This window comes from Adiantum capillus-veneris, chromosome 7, assembly GCF_014529385.1.
Source record: "Adiantum capillus-veneris isolate H3 chromosome 7, ASM1452938v2, whole genome shotgun sequence".
NCBI classification, from domain to species: domain Eukaryota; kingdom Viridiplantae; phylum Streptophyta; class Polypodiopsida; order Polypodiales; family Pteridaceae; genus Adiantum; species Adiantum capillus-veneris.
Window position 1 is genome coordinate 11359961 of NC_140937.1, and position 6170 is coordinate 11366130.

The following is a 6170-nucleotide window of genomic DNA, read 5'->3' on the forward strand; positions in this document are numbered from 1 at the left end:
GCCTTTTCTTCCTCAGACACAGGACAATCTTGTTTGCTAAGTTTCACATATGGTGGCAATGGAACACTCAATGCCTTTCCCTTCTCCATATTGAAACGTTGCAAAACCTTGTCAATATACTCTGTTTGAGATAACCAAATCAACTTCTTTGATCTGTCTCTCTCAATGCGCATACCAAGTATATGACTTGCCTCACCCATGTCTTTCATGTCAAACGATTTTGCCATCTTTGACTTCAAAGCTGAAATTTCTTCCAAGTGTTTGCCAGCAATCAACATGTCATCCACATACAAAATAAGGATCAGCCAACTTCCATCCTTAGCCTTCTTTGTATATAGACAGTGATCGAACTCACTACGTTTGTAGCCTTGAGAAAGCATAAACTGGTGGAACTTATGGTACCATGCCCTCGGTGATTGTTTTAAGCCATAAAGACTCTTTAACAACTGGCATACCAAATGTTCCATGCCTTTCTCAACAAACCCTTCTGGCTGCTGCATGTAAATTTCCACATCTAAATCACCATGCAAGAACGCTGTCTTGACATCCATTTGGTGCAACACCAAATCCAATATAGCAACCAATGCAAGAAAGCATCTCAATGTAGTCATCTTGACCACTGGAGAGAAGACTTCATCAAAGTCAATGCCTTGTTCTTGCTTAAAGCCCTTGGCAACAAGCCTTGCTTTGTACTTTGGCTGACTATCATGAGCGGTGATCTTATACCTGTAAACCCATTTACAAGGTAGAGCCTTTTTGCCCTGTGGTAATTTAACCAACTTCCATGTCTGGTTTTTATGCAGAGCTGTCATCTCTGACTGCATGGCCAACTGCCATTTTTTCGAGTCAACCACTTGTAATGCTTCCTTGTAACAAGATGGTTCTCCGCAATCTGTGAGCATGACATAATTTAGAGATGGCACATAACGATCAGGTGGTTTGGAGACACGCTCAGAACGTCTCACCACAACTGATTCTGCCTCTCTAGCCACTATAGGCTGTTCCTGAGCCTGACCATGCTGTCTTGATGTGCTAGCACTAGGTCCATCTTCCCTGAAGACAACTCTTCTGATCTCCTCTGTCTTCTCTGGCTTAGCATGAAACTTGGCTTCATTGAAATGCACATCATTGCTACGAATAAGCTTTCTGGACTCAGGATCCCAAAGCCGGTAACCCATCTCGCCCGATTCTCCGTAGCCAAGAAATATACACTTCTTGCTCTTTGGTTCTAACTTATTTCTGAACTCCTTAGGAATATGGCTATAAGCTTCACAACCAAAGACTCTGAGATGCTTATACGAAGGTGCCTTGCCTGTCCATAGCATCTCGGCCACTGCACTCTTATCCAGAACCCTACTAGGAGACCTGTTGATCAAATGGACTGCTGTAGCCACTGCTTCCGCCCAAAATCCATCAGGCAACTCAGCATTTGACAACATGCTTCTGACCTTCTCTTGTATGGTCCTATTCATACGTTCTGCAACCCCATTTTGTGAAGGATTATATGGTGCAGTAAGTTCCCGCTTAATCCCTTTTTCTTGACAAAAGTCTTGAAAAGCTTTGGAAACGTACTCTCCACCATTGTCAGTTCTCAAGCACTTCAGCTTCTGACCACTCTGATTCTCCACCAGCTGCAAGAATGTCTTAAAGACCTTGAGCACCTCATCCTTGTGCTTCAAGAAGTAAACCCATACTTTGCGAGAATAGTCATCTATGAATGTACAAAAGTACGCTGCTCCCCCTAGTGACAAACTAGGCATTGGTCCGCATAGGTCACTGTGTACAAGAGCTAACCGTTCGTCCCTACGATTCCTCTTTGATCTGTGCGGTTCCTGTGTTTGCTTACCATAAACACAATGCTCACAAAACTCGAAATCTTGAAATGAAAAGCCAGGCAAATAACCATAATGAGAAAGTATTTCCATTCCTCTTTTTGACATATGTCCCAACCTACGATGCCACAGTGACACACTTGGCTGCTCAATCACATTAATTACATGGTTTTTAACCTCTGAAACATGTAAAGTGTACAGAGTTCCTGACTTGCTGCCATGTGCTACAGTCATCGAACCTTTGGAGATCTTCCAAGCGCTGTTCCCAAAAACTGTCACATAACCCGCATCATCCAACTTCCCTGTACTAATCAAGCTCTTTCGGATTGCTGGAACATGTCTGACATTCTTGAGCCATAAAGAAGAGCCATTCTGAAACTTCAACTGCACATCTCCCACTCCAAGTATGTCACAAACCTGCTCATTGCCAAGTCTGACATAGTCTTTAGTAGCCACATATGATGTAAACCACTCTTTGTGCGGAGAAACATGTAAAGATGCCCCTGAGTCGATAATCCAATCACTCATAGCATGTCCATCCTCTGCAGTCAAGAAAACAGAATCAAGATTGCTTGTAAGGAAGATGTCACCAGCTGCTATACCAGAATCACTGTCTGAACCAGATCCTGTGACATTCACCTCTTCAATCTTCACTGAACTCTTCTTTTCATCTTGCTCAAAACTCTTTGTTTTGCCTTTTTCTTGTTTCCACTTCGTACAGTCTCGCTTCATGTGACCCTTCTTGCCACAATGGTAGCATTCTATGTCATCCTTTGACTTCGAATCACGAGACTTACTTCGGTTTTGTGCCTTCTTACCCTTCTTCTCTTTAAACTGTTGTCTCCCTCGAACGACCAAAGCACTATTGCCTTTGCCTTTGTCAATATTCTTCCTGTTCACTTCCTCTGTGAGCAAGCTGCCTTCTACATTGGCACTTGTAAGACCTTCTGGCGCGACAGAATTACTTAACGCTGTACGAAAAGTATCCCAACTGTCTGGCAAAGTGATTAAGAGAAACATAGCCTTCACTGAATCTGGAAAGACTATCTCCTGTGCTGTTAACTGGCTGAAAATTGAGTGAAATTCATTCAGATGATTTGACATGGCTGTCCCTTCCTTCATCTTCAAATCCACCAATTTCTTGAGCCAGTAAATCTGAGAAGCAGCACTTTGTTTCTCGTACATATCACATAGCTTTTGCCATACGCCATACGCTGTAGTCTCTTCTGCTACGTTGAAGTAAACATTTTCTGCCAGTGTCAGCATGATTGTGGAACAAGCTAACTCGTCAAGCTCTTCCCACTCATCTTGAGCCATACCTTCTGGTCTCTCCCCTTTGAGCTTCAGTGGCTTCACTTGTTTTTTCTGCACCAAAACCTGCCAAATCTGCTTTTTCCAGAATGGAAAGTTTGTGCCATCCAGCTTCTTTATGTTGTAAAGAGTCTCACTTTGAGAAGATGCCATATCTGCCAAACTGTTTACTCCTGAGAAAAATCCGGCAGAGTTTCCTCTGTAAACTGGCCTCTGTACACAGTAAACAAGCTATAATCAACAAGCTGAACACCTCTCCTCAGGAACTGTCAGTATTTTTGAAAATTTTTGACAGAGTCTCCCCTGTAAACTGAGCTCTGGGAACCAAAAGATAGCTCAAGAAACAATCATAAATAGCTGACCAATGACAAATCTAAAAAATCCCTGTAATATGCTGTCCTGTAAGCATACACTGTCTCCTCTCTGGGCGATGACAGAACCTGTATCTGTCTCAAGACTGAACCCTGAACAATGCCTCAACGGCCTGACGCATAGGATGCAATCCAGTGTCTACACAAAGTCATACATCCTAAGGGATAAAAGTCGCCGAAGAGGATGCGTGTAGAGGGGAACTCCAGCAACCTAATCCACCTCACACTGGGTAACCCAGCCCCCAGTGCTTGGCTTCAAAAAACCTCACACACGACCCTCTCAGATGGCTCAGCAAACTGCCCAGAACTAGCATACATCCTATAATAGACCAATCACTGTCCTATGACCGCTGCGGCGGTCTGTCTGCTAGCGTGACTCACAACTAGCAGACCCACAATCACAGTACATCAATCTGCAATACATGCCAGTGGTGTCAAGCCGTCGTATGGCCACACCTCCCCTGGAACCTGGCAAGCACAAGAAGTAGCAATGCAGACTGCAATATATATATCTGATGATATATATGTGTACCTGGTCTATAGATGATGCTCTGAAGACGAATAAGTGATGTATGTCGATGTCGATATTGATGTCGACCACCTCCTGCTTGCCAATCTACACAAGACGGATTTCTTTGCGGCTGAAATCTATCTTCTGCTGTAGTGCTCAGAACGAAATTCTGAGGGCATAAACGGCTTCGAAAGGGGGGTAAAACCCCAGGTCGCCTGGTGGAAACGCTCCCGGAACGCCGAGTGTGAATTTTCGAACTCCAGATCCAGAATCTGCCAGAAAAGTTGTTGGGATTAAAGCCCAAGTGGCCTCTTATGCGGATATGGCCGGCCGCCCGCCTAACTCTCCCCTTCAAGAATGAAGCTTCTTGGAATGCCATATAGGGAAGTAGGGAAGGGTTGTCCTTGCAATCTGGATACACAAAAATTGCCTCGAATTTGTGTGCATTCATTGACTACACAATATCTTTGCCCAAATCCCTAGCTCCTGTGATGCTCGTGAAGGAATGTAAAAGCCCAGCCTATCTTCAAGAATCAACCACCATTACCTTGTGCTATCCTAATGACATATGTGCAGCTAGAAGAGGTTGAACAATATGGACCAATAGTGTCAATCATGTCATAATCATGGCATTATGAAATAGGATTGACGTGAAACTCAGCTACATCATAAGGAAAATTCAATAATGGATCATGATACCTCTGTCGGTCACCATGTGGTCGCCCGTTATTTTAGGGAATGGTCACTGCACGACCATTCCCTACACCATCCGACTGCATCTTCCCATCTTGGATATTTCAACATCAACCCTTGATTTACAAGCATTGCCAATAAGTGGGATTCTCTCATTAAGCAAAGCTACCTTGTTCGAGTGGTCTGCATGCCCAAAATGTTTGACCATATTGTTGTGGTCATCTACGTTTCGGGTTAAAAACACAATCTTGGCTTAACCTCTGAAAATATTCCCAGAAAAGCACTGCGACGACATGATCATGTCATCGCAGAAGTGACCATACGTGGCTATGGCCTTGTTCCACCATCTTGTCAAAGAGAGAGCAAACAAATTCGTCCTTCTCAAGCCGGGCATACCAGACCATGCTTATTAAAAGCATGTGGCAAGACAAGGGCCAAGAAATTCATGCTCATATTTATAGAGAGCGTTTGCTGGAGAAACATATCGAAATTGGGAATGCTGTCGTAAATATGTATGCAAAATGCGGTGCATTGGAAAAAGCACAGGCTGTGTTTGATGGAGAGACATAGTCTCGCTAATTGCCGGCTATGCTCTCCATTTTAACTTGCTTTGAGCAGATGCAATCAGGAGGCTTCTCTCCAGATGCAGTTGCCTTTGATTGTGGTTTAAAAGCTTGTAGCTCCAGCTTTCCATCCTCCACTCTAGCATATGGAATTTCTCATAACCTAGTAAGTAGCATGATTTCAACTTGCTACCCAAGACGGGTAGCCAAGTGTGTTGTTTTATCGATATTGATGCGCATTTCACAGCAACCAGTTATGCAGTCAACAACTCGTATCTTCTCTTTTCTGCCTTTCTTGTGTTTGCCATGCAGTTGGGCTTTGACATACACCATGAACATCATGCTCGGTGCAGCATGTAGTGGTCTCTCATACAAACTCTTCGGCTTCGGCTTTGCACTTGGTAGAGCGCTCATCGAAGGGCCTTGCATATTGGGGCGCTTCGACTCTAATGGCCGCTGCATCCAAATTATAGGGCATAGTGCTTATCTTGTTGTGCTAGGAACATCCACGCTCTAGTTTGGATTGTATGGATTCAATCCTGGCTCCATCAAAATTCTTGCGTTGTATGATGGGAGCACATTCAATCGTGGTCTGGAGTCAGCAGGACGGCAGTGGCTATGATGCTTGCTGGAAGCATGGCCACAGTTCTACGACAAGAGAGCATTGGAACATGATAGATGTGATAAGACGGCAATCAAAAGATGAACACTTGGACTTGCAACTTCGGCAGAAACAAGTAACATTGCTAGTATAAAGAGAGATTGATCGCTGCCAGCTTGTAAAGGTTCAGGGTGCAAAACGTTTTTACTTGTTTATTATAGCTGCACAAAGGGTTGCTTTTCATTGCGTTCAATGCTTTTTGGTCTGCTCTCGGTGCTTTTTTTTACG